We start from the raw sequence: 26,321 nt of genomic DNA, 5'->3' as shown, positions 1-26,321 counted from the left end.
ATACATTTCAGTACACTGATACAAAACATGCAATGGAGGATATGTGACGATCACTGAGACCTACAAAGCAATTAGCTGCATCTTAAAATTGATACATATTAGGTGATGACACCTAACACAAATGGTTCTCTAAATGAACGAACTTGAATTTATCTCGAGAGTAATTGACATATGCAATTGCGTACTGTGATGAATACAGTAAATAACTGAAGGAGATGAAAAGATATTACCACAAAAACATTACTAATGTAGCGCACTATATGCTAAGTACATGGATGGATTAAAGTATCGGACACCTCGGCATTGAAACGGATTACCACTTATGATGTATACAATTCTGGCATGTATTAGTTACAAATGAAAACAGGAAAAAACCTAATAAACCTAAACATCTGATTTACTATTATGCCAGTATACAAGTGTGACAGAAACCTCTCTATGTGTAAAAAAATATTCTTACCATGTTTCCAGAAACAAATGTGCAAGCTGTTAATTATCGACAAAGTTCAATGATAGAATAAATCGAAGCCTAAATCTCCAGATACATATAGAACTCTATGTATGATGTAAAAATTCGCACAACCGTGTATACCGCATATCCTCCATACATACTCGTATCTCTCTCAAGAGGTAACTGTAATACAACACCTTTTCAACACTCACACTCCACATATCAAACCATTTACATTAACACTACATGAAGAATGAAGAAAGAAGATTTTGTCTCATGAAGAAAACTGTCTCTAAAAAGCACTATATATGCTATACAACAGACCCACTCGCACAAACATATCAGAACACAACTTTACATCACTCTACATATGAAACTATAAACCCAATTACACTTATTTTACATACTTCTCAGACAAATGACATGAAGAATCAAGAGAGAAGAGAACCACACATGAAGAAATATGACTCTGAAATACAACATTAAAACAATTCATCAAACACACTTCAAATATCTCAACTGGACACAGACTCAACAACACAAATCATTCATACTACAGAACTATTTTACACAGTATTTACACAATACTAAATTAAAAACACAAAACTAAATTCATGATGAATCAAGAAAGAAGATTTCCAAACATGAAGAGAGAAGATTAACTTCCGCAAACAACGACTCTAAACAACACAAACAAACTTCCTAATACATTTCAGTACACTGATATAAAACATGCAATGGAGGATATGTGACGGTCATTGAGACCTACAAAGCCATTAGCTGCATCTTAAAATTGATACATATTAGGTGATGACACCTAACACAAATGGTTCTCTAAATGAACGAACCCGAATTTATCTCGAGAGTAATTGACATATGCAATTGTGTACTGCGGTGAATACAGTAAACAACTGAAAGAGATGAAAAGATATTACCAAAATAACATGATTAATGTAGCGCACTATATGCTAAGTACATGGAAGGATTAAAGTATCGGACACCTCGGCATTGAAACGGATTACCACATATGATGTATCCAATTCTGGCATGTATTAGTTGCAAATGAAAATGGGAAAATCCTAATTAACCTAAACATATGAATTACTATTATGTCAGTATACAAGTGTGACAGAAAACACTCTATGAGTAAAAAATACATTGCTACCATGTTTCCAGGAATAAATGTGCAAGCTGTTAATTATCGACAAAGTTCAATGACAGAATAACTCCAAGTCTAAATCTCCAGATACATATAGAACTCCATGTACGATGTAAAAATGGCAGAATCGTGTAAACCACATATCCTCCATACATACTCGAATATTTTTCTAGAGATAACTGTAATACAACACCTTTTCAACACTCACACTCCAGATATCAAACCATTTACATTAACACTACATGAAGAAAGAAGAAAGAGGATTTTGTCTCATGGAGATATATGTCACGACAAAACACTATATATGCTACACAACAAACCTACTCACACAAACAGATCAGAACACAACATTACATCACTCTACATATGAAACTATAAACACAATTACACTCATTTTACATACTTCTCAGACAAATGACCTGAAGAATCAAGAGAGAAGAGAACCCCACATGAAGAAATATGTCTCCGAAATACAACATTAACACTATACAACAAACATACTTCAATTATATCAACTGGACACAGACATGACAACACAATGAATTCATACAACAGATCTCTCTTACACAGTACTTACACAATACAAAATTAAAAATACCAAAAATGAAATTACATGAAGAATCAAGAAAGAAGATTTCCAAACATGAAGAGAGATGATGAACTTCCGCAGACAACAACTCTAAACAACACAAACAAACTTCCTAATACATTTCAGTACACTGGTATAAAACATGCAAGGGGGGATATGTGACGGTCACTGAGACCTACAAAGCCATTAGCTGCATCTGAAAATTGATACATATTAGGTGATGAAACCTAACACAAATGGTTCTCTAAATGAACGAACTTGAATTTATCTCGAGAGTAATTGACATATGCAATTGCGTACTGTCATGAATACAGTAAATAACTGAAAGAGATGAAAAGATATTACCAAAAAAACATGACTAATGTAGCGCACTATATGCTAAGTACATGGATGGATTAAAGTATCGGACACCTCGGCATTGAAATGGATTACCACTTATGATGTATACAATTCTGGCATGTATTAGTTGCAAATGAAAATGGGAAAATCCTAATAAACCTAAACATCTGAATTGCTATTATGCCAGTATCCAAGTGTGGCAGAAAGCTCTCTATGTGTAAAAAATACATTGCTACCATGTTTCCAGAAACAAATGTGCAAGCTGTTAATTATCGGCAAAGATCAATGACAGAATAACTCCAAGTCTAAATCTCCAGATACGTATAGAACTCTATGTACGATGTAAAAATGGCAGAACCGTGTAAACCACATATCCTCCATACATACTCGAATATTTTTCTAGAGATAACTGTAATACAACACCTTTTCAACACTCACACTCCACATATCAAACCATTTACATTAACACTACATGAAGAATGAAGATTTTGTCTCATGGAAATATATGACACGACAAAACACTATATATGCTACACAACAAACCCACTCACACAAACAGATCAGAACACAACATTACATCACACTACATATGAAACTATAAACCCAATTACACTCATTTTACAATCCTCTCAGACAAATGACCTGAAGAATCAAGAGAGAAGAGAATCCCACATGAAGAAATATGACTCTGAAATACAACATTAAAACAATTCATCAAACACACTTCAAATATCTCAACTGGACACAGACTCAACAGCACAAAGCATTCATACTACAGAACTATTTTACACAGTATTTACACAATAATAAATTAAAAACACAAAATTAAATTCATGATGAATCAAGAAAGAAGATTTCCAAACATGAAGAGAGATGATGAACTTCCGCAAACAACGACTCTAAACAACACAAACAAACTTCCTAATACATTTCAGTACACTGATATAAAACATGCAATGGAGGATATGTGACGGTCACTGAGACCTACAAAGCCATTAGCTGCATCTTAAAATTGATACCTATTAGGTGATGACACCTAACACAAATGGTACACTAAATGAACGAACTTGAATTTATCTCGAGAGTAATTGACATATGCAATTGCGTACTATGATGAATACAGCAAATAACTGAAAGAGATGAAAAGAAATCACCAAAATAACATGACTAATGTAGCGCACTATATTCTAAGTACATGAATGGATTAAAGTATCGGACACCTCGGCATTGAAACGGATTACCACTTATGATGTATACAATTCTGGCATGTAATACTTGCAAATGAAAATGGGAAAATCCTAATAAACCTAAACATATGAATTACTATTATGTCAGTATACAAGTGTGACAGAAAACACTCTATAAGTAAAAAATAGATTGCTACCATGTTTCCAGAAACAAATGTGCAAGCTGTTAATTATCGACAAAGTTCAATGACAGAATAACTCCAAGTCTAAATCTCCAGATACATATAGAACTCTATGTACGATGTAAAAATGGCAGAACCGTGTAAACCACATATCCTCCATACATACTCGAATATATTTCTAGAAATTACTGTAATACAACACCTTTTCACGACTCACTCTCCACATATCAAACCATTTACATTAACACTACATGAAAAATGAAGAAAGAGGATTTTGTCTCGTGGAAATATATGTCACGACAAAACACTATATATGCTACACAACAAACCCACTCACACAAACAGATCAGAACACAACATTACATCACACTACATATGAAACTATAAACCCAATTACACTCATTTTTCAATCCTCTCAGACAAATGACCTGAAGAATCAAGAGAGAAGAGAATCCCACATGAAGAAATATGACTCTGAAATACAACATTAAAACAATTCATCAAACACACTTCAAATATCTCAACTGGACACAGACTCAACAACACAAAGCATTCATACTACAGAACTATTTTACACAGTATTTACACAATACTAAATTAAAAACACAAAATTAAATTCATGATGAATCAAGAAAGAAAATTTCCAAACGTGAAGAGAGATGATGAACTTCCACAAACAACGACTCTAAACAACACAAACAAACTTCCTAATACATTTCAGTACACTGATATAAAACATGCAATGGAGGATATGTGACGGTCACTGAGACCTACAAAGCCATTAGCTGCATCTTAAAATTGATACCTATTAGGTGATGACACCTAACACAAATGGTACACTAAATGAACGAACTTGAATTTATCTCGAGAGTAATTGACATATGCAATTACGTACTGTGATGAATACAGCAAATAACTGAAAGAGATGAAAAGATATTACCAAAAAAACATGACTAATGTAGCGCACTATATGTTAAGTACATGAATGGATTAAAGTATCGGACACCTCAGCATTGAAACGGATTACCACTTATGATGTATACAATTCTGGCATGTATTAGTTACAAATTAAAATTGGAAAAAACCTAATAAACCTAAACATCTGATTTACTATTATGCCAGTATACAAGTGTGACAGAAACCTCTCTATGTGCAAAAAATTATTCTTACCATGTTTCCAGAAACAAATGTGCAAGCTGTTAATTATCGACAAAGTTCAATGACAGAATAAATCGAAGCCTAAATCTCCAGATACATATAGAACTCTATGTATGATGTAAAAATTGCCATAACCGTCTATACCACATATCCTCCATACATACTCGTATCTTTCTCAACAGGTAAATGTAATACAACACCTTTTAAACACTCACACTCCACATATCAAACCATTTACATTAACACTACATGAAGAATGAAGAAAGAAGATTTTGTCTCATGGAAATATATGACACGACAAAACACTATATATGCTACACAACAAACCCACTCACACAAACAGATCAGAACACAACTTTACATCACTCTACATATGAAACTATCAACACAATTACACTCATTTTACATACTTCTCAGACAAATGACATGAAGAATCAAGAGAGAAGAAAACCACACATGAAAAAATATGACTCCGAAATACAACATTAATACAATTCATCAAACACACTTCAAATATCTCAACTGGACACAGACTCAACAACACAAAGCATTCATACAGCAGAACTATTTTACACAGTATATACACAATACTAAATTAAAAACACAAAAAATTAAATTCATGATGAATCAAGAAAGAAGATTTCCAAACATGAAGAGAGAAGATTATCTTCTGCAAACAACGACTCTAAATAACACATACAAACTTCCTAATCCATTTCAGTACACTGACATAAAACATGCAATGGAGGATATGTGACGGTCACTAAGACCTACAAAGCCATTAGCTGCATCTTAAAATTGATACATATTAGGTGATGACACCTAACACAAATGGTACTCTAAATGAACGAACTTGAATTTATCTCGAGAGTAATTGACATATGCAATTGCATACTGTGATGAATACAGTAAATAACTAAAAGAGATGAAAAGATATCACCAAAATAACATGACTATTGTAGCGCACTATATGCTAAGTACATGAATGGATTAAAGTATCGGACACCTCGGCATTGAAACGGATTACCACTTATGATGTATACAATTCTGGCATGTATTAGTTACAAATGAAAATGGGAAAAAACTAATAAACCTAAACATCTGAATTCCTATTATGCCAGTATCCAAGTGTGGCAGAAAGCTCTCTATGTGTAAAAAATAGATTGCTACCATGTTTCCAGAAACAAATTGTCAAGCTGTTAATTATCGACAAAGTTGAATAACAGAATAACTCCAAGACTATATCTCCAGATACATATAGAACTCTATGTACGATGTAAAAATGGCAGAACCGTGTAAACCACATATCCTCCATTCATACTCGTATACTTCTCTACAGGTAACTGTAATACAACACCTTTTCAACACTCATACTCCACATATCAAACCATTTACACTAACACTACACGAAGAATGAAGAAAGAAGATTTTGTCTCATGAAGAAAAATGTCTCTACAAAACACTATATAAGCAACACAACAAACCCACTCACACAAACAGATCAGAACACAACTTTACATCACTCTACATATGAAACTATAAACACAATTACACTCATTTCACATACTTCTCAGACAAATGACATGAAGAATCAAGAGAGAAGAGAACCCCACATGAAAAAATATGTCTCCGAAATACAACATTAATACAATTCATCAAACACACTTCAGTTATCTCAACTGGACACAGGCACAACAACACAAAGGATTCATACTACAGAACTATTTTACGCAGTATTTACACAATACAAAATTAAAAACACAAAAAATGAAATTACATGATGAATCACGAAAGAAGATTTCCAAACATGAAGAGAGAAGATGAACTTCCTCAAACAACGACTCTAACAACACAAACAAACTTCCTAATACATTTCAGTACACTGACATAAAACATGCAATGGAGGATATGTGACGGTCACTGAGACCTACAAAGCAATTAGCTGCATCTTAAAATTGATACATATTAGGTGATGACACCTAACACAAATGGTTCTCTAAATGAACGAACCCGAATTTATCTCGAGTGTAATTGACATATGCAATTGCGTACTGCGGTGAATACAGTAAACAACTGAAAGAGATGAAAAGATATTACAAAAATAACATGACTAATGTAGCGCACTATATGCTAAGTACATGGAAGGATTAAAGTATCGGACACCTCGGCATTGAAACGGATTACCACTTATGATGTATACAATTCTGGCATGTATTAGTTGCAAATGAACATGGGAAAAAACCTAATAAACCTAAAGATATGAATTACTATTATGTCAGTATACAAGTGTGACAGATTACTCTCTTTGTGTAAAAAATACATTGCTACCATGTTTCCAGGAACAATTGTACAAGCTGTTAATTATCGACAAAGTTCAATGACAGAATAACTCCAAGTCTAAATCTCCAGATACATATAGAACTCCATGTACGATGTAAAAATGGCAGAATCGTGTAAACCACATATCCTCCATACATACTCGAAAATTTTTATAGAGATAACTGTAATACAACACCTTTTCAACACTCACACTCCAGATATCAAACCATTTACATTAACACTACATGAAGAAAGAAGAAAGAGGATTTTGTCTCATGGAGATATATGTCACGACAAAACACTATATATGCTACACAACAAACCTACTCACACAAACAGATCAGAACACAACATTACATCACTCTACATATGAAACTATAAACACAATTACACTCATTTTACATACTTCTCAGACAAATGACCTGAAGAATCAAGAGAGAAGAGAACCCCACATGAAGAAATATGTCTCCGAAATACAACATTAACACTATACAACAAACACACTTCAATTATATCAACTGGACACAGACATGACAACACAATGAATTCATACAACAGATCTCCCTTACACAGTACTTACACAATACAAAATTAAAAATACCAAAAATGAAATTACATGAAGAATCAAGAAAGAAGATTTCCAAACATGAAGAGAGATGATGAACTTCTGCAGACAACGACTCTAAACAACACAAACAAACTTCCTAATATATTTCAGTACACTGGTATAAAACATGCAAGGGGGGATATGTGACGGTCACTGAGACCTACAAAGCCATTAGCTGCATCTTAAAATTGATACATATTAGGTGATGAAACCTAACACAAATGGTTCTCTAAATGAACGAACTTGAATTTATCTCGAGAGTAATTGACATATGCAATTGCGTACTGTCATGAATACAGTAAATAACTGAAAGAGATGAAAAGATATTACCAAAAAAACATGACTAATGTAGCGCACTATATGCTAAGTACATGGATGGATTAAAGTATCGGACACCTCGGCATTGAAATGGATTACCACTTATGATGTATACAATTCTGGCATGTATTAGTTGCAAATGAAAATGGGAAAATCCTAATTAACCTAAACATATGAATTACTATTATGTCAGTATACAAGTGTGACAGAAAACACTCTATGAGTAAAAAATAGATTGCTACCATGTTTCCAGAAACAAATGTGCAAGCTGTTAATTATCGACAAAGTTCAATGACAGAATAACTCCAAGTCTAAATCTCCAGATACATATAGAACTCTATGTACGATGTAACAATGGCAGAACCGTGTAAACCACATATCCTCCATACATACTCGTATATTTCTCTACAGGTAACTGTAATACAACACCTTTTCAACACTCACACTCCACATATCAAACCATTTACATTAACACTACATGAAGAATGAAGATTTTGTCTCATGGAAATATATGACACGACAAAACACTATATATGCTACACAACAAACCCACTCACACAAACAGATCAGAACACAACATTACATCACACTACATATGAAACTATAAACCCAATTACACTCATTTTACAATCCTCTCAGACAAATGACCTGAAGAATCAAGAGAGAAGAGAATCCCACATGAAGAAATATGACTCTGAAATACAACATTAAAACAATTCATCAAACACACTTCAAATATCTCAACTGGACACAGACTCAACAGCACAAAGCATTCATACTACAGAACTATTTTACACAGTATTTACACAATAATAAATTAAAAACACAAAATTAAATTCATGATGAATCAAGAAAGAAGATTTCCAAACATGAAGAGAGATGATGAACTTCCGCAAACAACGACTCTAAACAACACAAACAAACTTCCTAATACATTTCAGTACACTGATATAAAACATGCAATGGAGGATATGTGACGGTCACTGAGACCTACAAAGCCATTAGCTGCATCTTAAAATTGATACCTATTAGGTGATGACACCTAACACAAATGGTACACTAAATGAACGAACTTGAATTTATCTCGAGAGTAATTGACATATGCAATTGCGTACTATGATGAATACAGCAAATAACTGAAAGAGATGAAAAGAAATCACCAAAATAACATGACTAATGTAGCGCACTATATTCTAAGTACATGAATGGATTAAAGTATCGGACACCTCGGCATTGAAACGGATTACCACTTATGATGTATACAATTCTGGCATGTAATACTTGCAAATGAAAATGGGAAAATCCTAATAAACCTAAACATATGAATTACTATTATGTCAGTATACAAGTGTGACAGAAAACACTCTATAAGTAAAAAATAGATTGCTACCATGTTTCCAGAAACAAATGTGCAAGCTGTTAATTATCGACAAAGTTCAATGACAGAATAACTCCAAGTCTAAATCTCCAGATACATATAGAACTCTATGTACGATGTAAAAATGGCAGAACCGTGTAAACCACATATCCTCCATACATACTCGAATATATTTCTAGAAATTACTGTAATACAACACCTTTTCACGACTCACTCTCCACATATCAAACCATTTACATTAACACTACATGAAAAATGAAGAAAGAGGATTTTGTCTCGTGGAAATATATGTCACGACAAAACACTATATATGCTACACAACAAACCCACTCACACAAACAGATCAGAACACAACATTACATCACACTACATATGAAACTATAAACCCAATTACACTCATTTTTCAATCCTCTCAGACAAATGACCTGAAGAATCAAGAGAGAAGAGAATCCCACATGAAGAAATATGACTCTGAAATACAACATTAAAACAATTCATCAAACACACTTCAAATATCTCAACTGGACACAGACTCAACAACACAAAGCATTCATACTACAGAACTATTTTACACAGTATTTACACAATACTAAATTAAAAACACAAAATTAAATTCATGATGAATCAAGAAAGAAAATTTCCAAACGTGAAGAGAGATGATGAACTTCCACAAACAACGACTCTAAACAACACAAACAAACTTCCTAATACATTTCAGTACACTGATATAAAACATGCAATGGAGGATATGTGACGGTCACTGAGACCTACAAAGCCATTAGCTGCATCTTAAAATTGATACCTATTAGGTGATGACACCTAACACAAATGGTACACTAAATGAACGAACTTGAATTTATCTCGAGAGTAATTGACATATGCAATTACGTACTGTGATGAATACAGCAAATAACTGAAAGAGATGAAAAGATATTACCAAAAAAACATGACTAATGTAGCGCACTATATGTTAAGTACATGAATGGATTAAAGTATCGGACACCTCGGCATTGAAACGGATTACCACTTATGATGTATACAATTCTGGCATGTATTAGTTACAAATTAAAATTGGAAAAAACCTAATAAACCTAAACATCTGATTTACTATTATGCCAGTATACAAGTGTGACAGAAACCTCTCTATGTGCAAAAAATTATTCTTACCATGTTTCCAGAAACAAATGTGCAAGCTGTTAATTATCGACAAAGTTCAATGACAGAATAAATCGAAGCCTAAATCTCCAGATACATATAGAACTCTATGTATGATGTAAAAATTGCCATAACCGTCTATACCACATATCCTCCATACATACTCGTATCTTTCTCAACAGGTAAATGTAATACAACACCTTTTAAACACTCACACTCCACATATCAAACCATTTACATTAACACTACATGAAGAATGAAGAAAGAAGATTTTGTCTCATGGAAATATATGACACGACAAAACACTATATATGCTACACAACAAACCCACTCACACAAACAGATCAGAACACAACTTTGCATCACTCTACATATGAAACTATAAACACAATTACACTCATTTTACATACTTCTCAGACAAATGACATGAAGAATCAAGAGAGAAGAAAACCACACATGAAAAAATATGACTCCGAAATACAACATTAATACAATTCATCAAACACACTTCAAATATCTCAACTGGACACAGACTCAACAACACAAAGCATTCATACAGCAGAACTATTTTACACAGTATATACACAATACTAAATTAAAAACACAAAAAATTAAATTCATGATGAATCAAGAAAGAAGATTTCCAAACATGAAGAGAGAAGATTAACTTCTGCAAACAACGACTCTAAATAACACATACAAACTTCCTAATCCATTTCAGTACACTGACATAAAACATGCAATGGAGGATATGTGACGGTCACTAAGACCTACAAAGCCATTAGCTGCATCTTAAAATTGATACATATTAGGTGATGACACGTAACACAAATGGTACTCTAAATGAACGAACTTGAATTTATCTCGAGAGTAATTGACATATGCAATTGCATACTGTGATGAATACAGTAAATAACTAAAAGAGATGAAAAGATATCACCAAAATAACATGACTATTGTAGCGCACTATGTGCTAAGTACATGAATGGATTAAAGTATCGGACACCTCGGCATTGAAACGGATTACCACTTATGATGTATACAATTCTGGCATGTATTAGTTACAAATGAAAATGGGAAAAAACTAATAAACCTAAACATCTGAATTCCTATTATGCCAGTATCCAAGTGTGGCAGAAAGCTCTCTATGTGTAAAAAATAGATTGCTACCATGTTTCCAGAAACAAATTGTCAAGCTGTTAATTATCGACAAAGTTGAATAACAGAATAACTCCAAGTCTATATCTCCAGATACATATAGAACTCTATGTACGATGTAAAAATGGCAGAACCGTGTAAACCACATATCCTCCATACATACTCGTATACTTCTCTACAGGTAACTGTAATACAACACCTTTTCAACACTCATACTCCACATATCAAACCATTTACACTAACACTACACGAAGAATGAAGAAAGAAGATTTTGTCTCATGAAGAAAAATGTCTCTACAAAACACTATATAAGCAACACAACAAACCCACTCACACAAACAGATCAGAACACAACTTTACATCACTCTACATATGAAACTATAAACACAATTACACTCATTTTACATACTTCTCAGACAAATGACCTGAAGAATCAAGAGAGAAGAGAACCCCACATGAAGAAATATGTCTCCGAAATACAACATTAACACTATACAACAAACACACTTCAATTATATCAACTGGACACAGACATGACAACACAATGAATTCATACAACAGATCTCCCTTACACAGTACTTACACAATACAAAATTAAAAATACCAAAAATGAAATTACATGAAGAATCAAGAAAGAAGATTTCCAAACATGAAGAGAGATGATGAACTTCTGCAGACAACAACTCTTAACAACACAAACAAACTTCCTAATATATTTCAGTACACTGGTATAAAACATGCAAGGGGGGATATGTGACGGTCACTGAGACCTAGAAAGCAATTAGCTGCATCTTAAAATTGATACATATTAGGTGATGACACCTAACACAAATGGTTCTCTAAATGAACGAACCCGAATTTATCTCGAGAGTAATTGACATATGCAATTGCGTACTGCGGTGAATACAGTAAAAAACTGAAAGAGATGAAAAGATATTACAAAAATAACATGACTAATGTAGCGCACTATATGCTAAGTACATGGAAGGATTAAAGTATCGGACACCTCGGCATTGAAACGGATTACCACTTATGATGTATACAATTCTGGCATGTATTAGTTGCAAATGAACATGGGAAAAAACCTAATAAACCTAAAGATATGAATTACTATTATGTCAGTATACAAGTGTGACAGATTACTCTCTTTGTGTAAAAAATACATTGCTACCATGTTTCCAGGAACAATTGTACAAGCTGTTAATTATCGACAAAGTTCAATGACAGAATAACTCCAAGTCTAAATCTCCAGATACATATAGAACTCCATGTACGATGTAAAAATGGCAGAATCGTGTAAACCACATATCCTCCATACATACTCGAAAATTTTTATAGAGACAACTGTAATACAATACCTTTTCAACACTCACACTCCAGATATCAAACCATTTACATTAACACTACATGAAGAAAGAAGAAAGAGGATTTTGTCTCATGGAGATATATGTCACGACAAAACACTATATATACTACACAACAAACCTACTCACACAAACAGATCAGAACACAACATTACATCACTCTACATATGAAACTATAAACCCAATTACACTCATTTTACATACTTCTCAGACAAATGACCTGAAGAATCAAGAGAGAAGAGAACCCCACATGAAGAAATATGTCTCCGAAATACAACATTAACACTATACAACAAACACTCTTCAATTATATCAACTGGACACAGACATGACAACACAATGAATTCATACAACAGATCTCTCATACACAGTACTTACACAATACAAAATTAAAAATACCAAAAATGAAATTACATGAAGAATCAAGAAAGAAGATTTCCAAACATGAAGAGAGATGATGAACTTCCGCAAACAACAACTCTAAACAACACAAACAAACTTCCTAATACACATCAGTACACTGATATAAAACATGCAATGGAGGATATGTGACGGTCACTGAGACCTACATAGCCATTAGCTGCATCTTAAAATTGATACATATTAGGTGATGACACCTAACACAAATGGTTCTCTAAATGAACGAACTTGAATTTATCTCGAGAGTAATTGACATATGCAATTGCGTACTGTGATGGATACAGTAAATAACTGAAAAAGATGAAAAGATATTACCAAGAAAACATGACTAATGTAACGCACTATATGCTAAGTACATGGATGGATTAAAGTATCGGACACCTCGGCATTGAAACGGATTACCACTTATGATGTATACAATTCTGGCATGTATTAGTTACAAATGAAAATGGGAAAAAACCTAATAAACCTAAACATCTGATTTACTATTATGCCAGTATACAAGTGTGACAGAAACCTCTCTATGTGTAAAAAAATATTCTTACCATGTTTCCGGAAACAAATGTGCAAGCTGTTAATTATCGACAAAGTTCAATGACCGAATAAATCGAAGCCTAAATCTCCAGGTACATATAGAACTCTATGTACAATGTAAAAATTGGCACAACCATCTATACCACATATCCTCCATACATAATCGTATCTCTCTCAACAGGTAACTGTAATACAACAACTTTTCAACACTCACACTCCACATATCAAACCATTTACATTAACACTACATGAAGAATGAAGAAAGAAGATTTTGTCTCATGAAGAAAAATGTCTCTAAAACACTATATATGCTATGCAAGAGACCCACTCACACAAACAGATCAGAACACAGCATTACATCACACTACATATGAAACTATAAACCCAATTACACTCATTTTTCAATCCTCTCAGACAAATGACCTGAAGAATCAAGAGAGAAGAGAACCCCACAGAAGAAATATGACACCGAAATACAACATTAACACTTGACAACAAACACACTTCAATTATCTCAACTGGACACAGACACGACAACACAATGAATTCATACAACAGATCTCTCACACACAGTACTTACACAATACAAAATTAAAAATACCAAAAATGAAATTACATGAAGAATCAAGAAAGAAGATTTCCAAACATGACGAGAGATCATGAACTTCCGCAAACAACGACTCTTAACAACACAAACAAACTTCCTAATCCATTTCAGTACACTGACATAAAACATGCAATGGAGGATATGTGACGGTCACTGAGACGTACAAATCCATTAGCTGCATCTTAAAATTGATACATATTAGGTGATGACACCTAACACAAATGGTTCTCTAAATGAACGAACTTGAATTTATCTCGAGAGTAATTGACATATGCAATTGCGTCCTGCGGTGAATACAGTAAATAACTGAAATAGATTAAAAGATATTATCAAAATAACATGACTAATGTTGCGCACTACATGCAAAGAACATTGCAAGATTAAAGTATCGGACACCTCGGCATTGAAACGGATTACCACTTATGATGTATACAATTCGGGCATGTATTAGTTACAAATGAAAATGGGAAAAAACCTAATAAACCTAAACATCTGAATTACTATTATGTCAGTATAGAAGTGTGACAGAAAACTCTCTATGTGTAAAAAAACACTGTTACCATGTTTCCAGAAACAAATGTGCTAGCTAATAACTATCGACAAAGTTCAATGACAGAATAAATCCAAGTCTAAATCTCCAGATACATATAGAACTCTATGTACGATGTAAAAATTGCACAACCCTCTATACAACATATCCTCCATACATACTCGTATATTTCTCTACAGGTAACTGTAATACAACACCTTTTCAACACTCACACTCCACATATCAAACCATTTACACTAACACTACATGAAGAATGAAGAAAGAAGATTTTGTCTCATGAAGAAAAATGTCTCTACAAAACACTATATATGATATACAACAGACCCACTCACACAAATATATCAGACCACAATATTACATCACTCTACATATGAAACTATAATCCCAAATACACTCATTTTACATACTTCTCAGACAAATGACATGAAGAATCAAGAGAGAAGAGAACCCCACATGAAAAAATATGTCTCCGAAATACAACATTTATAAAATTCATCAAACACACTTCAGTTATCTCAGCTGGACACAGGCACAACAACAAAAAGCATTCATACTACAGAACTATTTTACACAGTATTTACACAATACTAAATTAAAAACATAAAATTAAATTCATGATGAATCAAGAAAAAAGATTTCCAAACATGAAGAGAGATGATGTACTTCCGCAAACAACGACTCTAAACAACACAAACAAACTTCCTAATACACTTCAGTACACTGATATAAAACATGCAACGGAGGATATGTGACGGTCGCTGAGTCCTACAAAGCCATTAGCTGCATCTTAAAATTGATACATATTAGGTGATGACACCTAACACAAATGGTTCTCTAAATGAACGAACATGAATTTTTTCTCGAGAGTAATTGACACATGCAATTGCGTACTGTGATGAATACAGTAAATAACTGAAAGAGATGAAAAGATATTACCAAAAAAACATGACTAATGTAGCGCACTATATGCTAAGTACATGGATGGATTAAAGTATCGGACATCTCGGCATTGAAACGGATTACCACTTATGATGTATACAATTCTGGCATGTATTAGTTACAAATGAAAATGGGAAAAAACGTAATAAACCTAAACATCTGATTTACTATCATGCCAGTAAACAAGTGTGACAGAAACCTCTCTATGTGTAAAAAAACATTGTTACCATGTTTCCAGAAACAAATGTGCAAGCTGTTAATTATCGACAATGTTCAATGACAGAATAACTCCAAGTCTAAATCTCCAGATACATATAGAACTCTATGTACGATGTAAAAATGGCAGAACCGTGTAAACCACATATCCTCCATATATACTCGAATATTTTTCTAGAAATTACTGTAACACAACACCTTATCAAGACTCACACTCCACATATCAAACAATTTACATTAACACTACATGAAGAATGAAGAAAAAAGATTTTGTCTCATGGAAATATATGTCACTACAAAACACTATATATGCCACACAACAAACCCACTCACACAAACAGATCAGAACACAACTTTAAATCACTCTACATATGAAACTATAAACCCAATTACACTCATTTTACATACTTCTCAGACAAATGACAAGAAGAATCAAGAGAGAAGAGAACCACACATGAAGAAATATGACTCCGAAATACCACATTAAAACTATTCATCAAACACACTTCAAATATCTCAACTGGACACAGACTCAACAACACAAACCATTCATACTACAGAACTATTTTACACAGTATTTACAAAATACTAAATCAAAAACAAAAAAAATTAAATTCGAGATGAGTCAAGAAAGAAGATTTCCAAACATGAAGAGAGAAGATTAACTTCTGCAAACAACGACTGTAAATAACACAAACAAACTTCCTAATACATTTCAGTACACTGACATGAAACATGCAATGTGGGATATGTGACGGTCACTGAGACCTACAAAGCGATTAGCTGCATCTTAAAATTGATACATATTAGGTGATAACACCGAACACAAATGGTTCTCTAAATGAATGAACTTGAATTTATCTCGAGAGTAATTGACATATGCAATTGCGTACTGTGATGAATACAGTAAATAACTGAAAGAGATGAAAAGATATTACCAAAAAAACATGACTAATGTAGCGCACTATATGCTAAGTACATGGATGGATTAAAGTATCGGACACCTCGGCATTGAAACGGATTACCACTTATGATGCATGCAATTCTGGCATGTATTAGTTACAAATGAAAACGGGAAAAAACCTAATAAACCTAAACATCTGATTTACTATTATGCCAGTATACAAGTGTGACAGAAACCTCTCTATGTGTAAAAAAATATTCTTACCATGTTTCCAGAAACAAATGTGCAAGCTGTTAATTATCGACAAAGTTCAATGATAGAATAAATCGAATCCTAAATCTCCAGATACATATAGAACTCGATGTATGATGTAAAAATTCGCACAACCGTGTATACCGCATATCCTCCATACATACTCGTATCTCTCTCAAGAGGTAACTGTAATACAACACCTTTTCAACACTCACACTCCACATATCAAACCATTTACATTAACACTACATGAAGAATGAAGAAAGAAGATTTTGTCTCATGAAGAAAAATGTCTCTAAAAAGCACTATATATGCTATACAACAGACCCACTCACACAAACATATCAGAACACAACTTTTCATCACTCTACATATGAAACTATAAACCCAATTACACTTATTTTACATACTTCTCAGTCAAATGACATGAAGAATCAAGAGAGAAGAGAACCACACATGAAGAAATATGTCTCCGAAATACAACATTAAAACAATTCATCAAACACACTTCAGTTATCTCAAGTGGACACAGGCACAACAACACAAAGCATTCATACTACACAACTATTTTACACAGTATTTACACAATACTAAAAAAAAAAACACAAAATTAAATTCATGATGAATCAAGAAAGAAGATTTCCAAACATGAAGAGAGATGATGAACTTCCGCAAACAATGACTCTAAACAACACAAACAAACTTCCTAATCCATTTCAGTACACTGATATAAAACATGCAATGGAGGATATGTGACGGTCACTGAGACCTACAAAGCCATTAGCTGCATCTTAAAAGTGATACATATTAGGTGATGACGCCTAACACAAATGGTTCTCTAAATAAACGAAACTTGAATTTATCTCGAGTGTAATTGACATATGCAATTGCGTACTGTGATGAATACAGTAAATAACTAAAACAGATGAAAAGATATCACCAAAATAACATGACTAATGTAGCGCACTATATGCTAAGTACATGGATGGATTAATGTATCGGACACCTCTGCATTGAAACGGATTACCACTTATGATGTATACAATTCTGGCATGTATTAGTTACAAATGAAAATGGGAAAAACCTAATAAACCTAAACATCTGAATTCCTATTATGCCAGTATCCAAGTGTGGCAGAAAGCTCTCTATGTGTAAACAATTCATTGCTACCATATTTCCAGAAACAAATGTGCAAGCTGTTAATTATCGACAAAGTTCAATGACAGAATAACTCCAAGTCTAAATCTCCAGATACATATAGAACTCTATGTACGATGAAAAAATGGCAGAACCGTGTAAACCACATATCTTCCATACGTACTTGAATATTTTTCTAGAGATAACCGTAATACAACACCTTCTCAAGACACACACTCCACATATAAAACCATTTACATTAACACTACATGAAGAATGAAGAAAGAAGGTTTTGCCTCTTGAAGAAAAATGTCTCTACAAAACACTATAAAAGCTACACAACAAACCCACTCACACAAACAGATCAGAACACAACTTTACATCACTCTACATATGAAACTATAAACACAATTACACTCATTTTACATACTTCTCAGACAAATGACATGAAGAATCAAGAGAGAAGAGAACCCCACATGAAAAAATATGTCTCCGAAATACAACATTAATACAATTCATCAAACACACTTCAGTTATCTCAACTGGACACAGGCACACCAACACAAAGGATTCATACTACAGAACTATTTTACACAGTATTTACACAATACAAAATTAAAAACACAAAAAATGAAATTACATGATGAATCACGAAAGAAGATATCCAAACATGAAGAGAGAAGATGAACTTCCTCAAACAACGACTCTAACAACACAAACAAACTTCCTAATACATTTCAGTACACTGACATAAAACATGCAATGGAGGATATGTGACGGTCACTGAGACCTACAAAGCCATTAACTGCATCTTAAAATTGATACATATTAGGTGATGACACCTAACACAAATGGTTCTCTAAATGAACGAATTTGAAATTATCTTGACAGTAATTGGCATATGAAATTGCGTACTGTGATGAATACAGTAAATAACTGAAAGAGATGAAAAGATATTACCAAAAACACATGACTAATGTAGCACACTTTATGCTAAGTACATGGATGGATTAAAGTATCGGACACCTCGGCATTGAAACGGATTACCACTTATGATGTATACAATTCTGGCATGTATTAGTTACAAATGAAAACGGGAAAAAACGTAATAAACCTAAACATCTGAATTACTATTATGCCAGTATCCAAGTGTGGCAGAAAGCTCTCTATGTGTATAAAATACATTGCTACCATGTTTCCAGATACAAATGTGCAAGCTGTTAATTATCGACAAAGATCAATGACAGAATAACTCCAAGTCTAAATCTCCAGATACATATAGAACTCTATGTACGATGTAACAATGGCAGAACCGTGTAAACCACATATCCTCCATACATACTCGTATATTTCTCTACAGGTAACTGTAATACAACACCTTTTCAACCCTCACACTCCACATATCAAACCATTTACATTAACACTACATGAAGAAAGAAGATTTTGTCTCATGGAAATATATGACACGACAAAACACTATATATGCTACACTACAAACCCACTCACACAAACAGATCAGAACACAACATTACATCACACTACATATGAAACTATAAACCCAATTACACTCATTTTTCAATCCTCTCAGACAAATGACCTGAAGAATCAAGAGAGAAGAGAATCCCACATGAAGAAATATGACTCTGAAATACAACATTAAAACAATTCATCAAACACACTTCAAATATCTCAACTGGACACAGACTCAACAACACAAAGCATTCATACTACAGAACTATTTAACACAGTATTTACACAATACTAAATTAAAAACACATAATTAAATTCATGATGAATCAAGAAAGAAAATTTCCAAACATGAAGAGAGATGATGAACTTCCGCAAACAACGACTCTAAACAACACAAACAAACTTCCTAATACATTTCAGTACACTGATATAAAACATGCAATGGAGGATATGTGACGGTCACTGAGACCTACAAAACCATTAGCTGCATCTTAAAATTGATACCTATTAGGTGATGACACCTCACACAAATGGTACACTAAATGAACGAACTTGAATTTATCTCGAGAGTAATTGACATAATCAATTACGTACTGTGATGAATACAGCAAATAACTGAAAGAGATGAAAAGATATTACCAAAAAAACATGACTAATGTAGCGCACTATATGGTAAGTACATGAATGGATTAAAGTATCGGACACCTCGGCATTGAAACGGATTACCACTTATGATGTATACAATTCTGGCATGTATTAGTTACAAATTAAAATTGGAAAAAACCTAATAAACTTAAACATCTGATTTACTATTATGCCAGTATACAAGTGTGACAGAAACCTCTCTATGTGCAAAAAATTATTCTTACCATGTTTCCAGAAACAAACGTGCAAGCTATTAATTATTGACAAAGTTCAATGAAAGAATAAATCCAAGTCTAAATCTCCATATACGTATAGAACTCTATGTATGACGTAAAAATTGCAGAACCATCTATACCACATATCCTATATACATACTCAACATTTCTCTACCGGTAACTGTAATACAACACCTTTTCAACACTCACACTCCACATATCTAACCATTTACACTAACACTACATGAAGAAAGAAGATTTTGTCTCATGGAGATATATGTCTCTACAAAACACTATATAAGCTACACAACAAACTCACTCACACAAACAGATCAGAACACAACTTTACATCACTCTACATATAAAACTATAAACCCAATTACACTCATTTTACATACTTCTCAGACAAATGACATGAAGAATCAAGAGAGAAGAGAACCCCACATGAAAAAATATGTCTCCGAAATACAACATTAATACAATTCATCAAACACACTTCAGTTATCTCAACTGGAGACAGGCACAACAACACAAAGGATTCATACCACAGAACTATTTTACACAGTATTTACACAATACAAAATTAAAAACACAAAAAATGAAATTACATGATGAATCACAAAAGAAGATTTCCAAACATGAAGAGAGAAGATGAACTTCCTCAAACAACGACTCTAATAACACAAACAAACTTCCTAATACATTTCAGTACACTGACATAAAACATGCAATGGAGGATATGTGACGGTCATTGAGACCTACAAAGCCATTAGCTGCATCTTAAAATTGATACATATCAGGTGATGACACCTAACACAAATGGTTCTCTAAATGAATGAACCTCAATTTATCTCGAGAGTAATTGACATATGCAATTGCGTACTGCGGTGATTACAGTAAATAACTGAAAGAAATGAAAAGATATTACCAAAATAACATGACTAATGTAGCGCACTATATGCTAAGTACATGGATGGATTAAAGTATCGGACACCTCGGCATTGAAACGGATTACCACTTATGATGTATACAATTCTGGCATGTATTAGTTACAAATGAAAATGGGAAAAAACCTAATAAACCTAACCATCTGATTTACTATTATGCCAGTATACAAGTGTGACAGTAACCTCTCAATGTGTAAAAAAACATTGTTACCATGTTTCCAGAAACAAATGTGCAAGCTGTTAATTATCGACAAAGCTCAATGACAGAATAAATCGAAGCCTAAATCTCCAGATACATATAGAACTCTATGTACGATGTAAAAATTGGCACAACCGTCTATACCACATATCCTCCATACATACTCGTATCTCTCTCAACAGGTATCTGTAATACAACACCTTTTCAACACTCACACTCCACATATCAAACCATTTACATTAACACTACATGAAGAATGAAGAAAAAAGATTTTGTCTCATGAAAAAAATGTTCTAAAAAACACTATATATGCTATACAAAAGACCCACTCACACAAACAGATCAGAACACAACATTACATCACTCTACATATGAAACTATAAACCCAATTACACTCATTTTTCAATCCTCTCAGACAAATGACCTGAAGATTCAAGAGAGAAGAGAACCCCACATGAAGAAATATGTCTCCGAAATACATCATTTACGCTATACAACAAACACACTTCAATTATCTCAACTGGTCACAGACACGACAACACAATGAATTCATACAACAGATCTCTCATACACAGTACTTACACAATACAAAATTAAAAATACCAAAAATGAAATTACATGAAGAATCAAGAAAGAAGATTTCCAAACATGAAGAGAGATGATGGACTTATGCAAACAACGACTCTAAACAACACAAACAAACTTCCTAATACATTTCGGTACACTGATATAAAACATGCAATGGAGGATATGTGACGGTCACTGAGACCTACAAAGCCATTAGCTGCATCTTAAAATTGATACATATTAGGTGATGACACCTAACACAAATGGTACACTAAATGAACGAACTTGAATTTATCTCGAGAGTAATTGACATATGCAATTGCGTACTGTCATGAATACAGTAAATAACTGAAAGAGATGAAAAGATATTACCAAAAAAACATGACTATTGTAGCGCACTACATGCTAAGTACATGGATGGATTAAAGTATCGGACACCTCGGCTTTGAAACGGATTACCACTTATGATGTATACAATTCTGGCATGTATTAGTTACAAATGAAAATGGGAAAAAACCTAATAAACCTAAACATCTGAATTACTATTATGCCAGTATACAAGTGTGACAGAATCCTCTCTATGTGAAAAAAAACATTGTTACCATGTTTCCAGAAACAAATGTGCAAGCTGTTAATTATCGACAAAGCCCAATGACAGAATAAATCGAAGCCTAAATCTCCAGATACATATAGAACTCTATGTATGATGTAAAAATTGGCACAACCGTCTATACCACATATCCTCCATACATACTCGTATCTTTCTCAACAGGTAACTGTAATACAACACCATTTCAACACTCACACTCCACATATCAAACCATTTACAATAACACTACATGAAGAATGAAGAAAGAAGATTTAGTCTAATGAAGAAAAATGTCTCTACAAAACACTATATATGCTATACAACAGACCCACTCTGACAAACATATCAGAACACAATACTACATCACTCTACATATGGAACTATAGACCCAATTACACTCAATTTACATACTTCTCAGACAAATGACATGAAGAAACAAGAGAGAAGAGAACCACACATGAAGAAATATGACTACGAAATAAAACATTAATACAATTCATCAAACACACTTCAAATATCTCAACTGGACACAGTCTCAACAACACAAAGCATTCATACTACAGAACTATTTTACACTGTAGTTACACAATACATATTTAAAAACACAAAAAATGAAATTACATGATGAATCAAGAAAGAAGTTCTCCAAACATGAAGAGAGAGGTTGAACTTCCTCAAACAATGACTCTAAACAACACTAACAAACTTCCTAATATATTTCAGTACAATTACATAAAACATGCAGTGGAGGATATGTGACGGTCATTGAGACCTACAAAGCCATTAGCTGCATCTTAAAATTGATACATATTAGGTGATGACACCTAACACAAATGGTTCTCTTAATGAATGAACCTGAATTTATCTCGAGAGTAATTGACATATGCAATTGCGTGCTGCGGTGAATACAGTAAATAACTGAAAGAGATGAAAAGATATTACCAAAAAAACATGACTAATGTAGCGCACTATATGCTAAGTACATGGATGGATTAAAGTATCGGACACCTTGGCATTGAAACGTATTACCACTTATGATGCATGCAATTCTGGCATGTATTAATTATAAATGAAACTGGGAAAAAACCTAATAAACCTAAACATCTGAATTACTATTATGTCAGTATACAAGTGTGACAGATAACTCTCTATGTGTAAAAAATACATTGTTACCATGTTTCAGAAACAAATGTGCAAGCTATTAATTATCGACAAAGTTCAATGAAAGAATAAATCCAAGTCTAAATCTCCATATATGTATAGAACTCTATGTAAGATGTAAAAATTGCAGAACCATCTATACCACATATCCTCCATACATACTCAACATTTCTCTTCAGGTAACTGTAATACAACACCTTTTCAACACTCACACTCCACATATCTAACCATTTACACTTAAACTACATGAAGAATGAAGAAAGAAGATTTTGTCTCATGGAGATATATGTCTCTACAAAACACTATATAAGCTACACAACAAACTCACTCACACAAACAGATCAGAACACAACTTTACATCACTCTACATATAAAACTATAAACCCAATTACATTCATTTTACATACTTCTCAGACTAATTACATGAAGAATCAAGAGAGAAGAGAACCACACATGAAAAATTATGTCTCCGAAATACAACATTAATACAATTCATCAAACACACTTCAGTTATCTCAACTGGACACAGGCACAACAACACAAAGGATTCATACTACAGAACTATTTTACACAGTATTTACACAATACAAAATTAAAAACACAAAAAATGAAATTACATGATGAATCACAAAAGAAGATTTCCAAACATGAAGAGAGAGGATGTACTTCCTCAAACAACGACTCTAATAACACAAACAAACTTCCTAATACATTTCAGTACACTGACATAAAACATGCAATGGAGGATATGTGACGGTCATTGAGACCTACAAAGCCATTAGCTGCATCTTAAAATTGATACATATTAGGTGATGACACCTAACACAAATGGTTCTCTAAATGAATGAACCTGAATTTATCTCGAGAGTAATTGACATATGCAATTGCGTACAGCGGTGATTACAGTAAATAACTGAAAGAGATGAAAAGATATTACCAAAATAACATGACTAATGTAGCGCACTATATGCTAAGTACATCGAAGGATTAAAGTATCGGACACCTCGGCATTGAAACGGATTACCACTTATGATGTATACAATTCTGGCATGTATTAGTTGCAAATGAAAATGGGAAAATCCTAATTAACCTAAACATAAGAATTACTATTATGTCAGTATACAAGTGTGACAGAAATCACTCTATGTGTAAAAAATAGATAGCTACCATGTTTCCAGAAACAAATGAGCAAGCTGTTAATTATCGACATAGCTCAATGACAGAATATACCGAAGCCTAAATCTCCAGATACATATAGAACTCTATGTATGATGTAAAAATTGGCACAACCGTCTGTACCACATATCCTCCATACATACTCATATCTTTCTCAACAGGTAACTGTAATACAACACCATATCAACACTCACACTCCACATATCAAACCATTTACATTAACACTACATGAACAATGAAGAACGAAGATTATGTCTCATGTAGAAAAATGTCTCTACAAAACACTATATATGCTATACAACAGACCCACTCACACAAACAGATGAGAACACAACATTACATCACTCTACATATGAAACTATAAACCCAATTACACTCATTTTTCTATCCTCTCAGACAAATGACCTGAAGAATCAAGAGAGAAGAGAA

This window comes from Schistocerca cancellata, chromosome 5, assembly GCF_023864275.1.
Source record: "Schistocerca cancellata isolate TAMUIC-IGC-003103 chromosome 5, iqSchCanc2.1, whole genome shotgun sequence".
Taxonomy (NCBI): domain Eukaryota; kingdom Metazoa; phylum Arthropoda; class Insecta; order Orthoptera; family Acrididae; genus Schistocerca; species Schistocerca cancellata.
Note: the sequence above shows the minus strand (reverse complement) of the source record.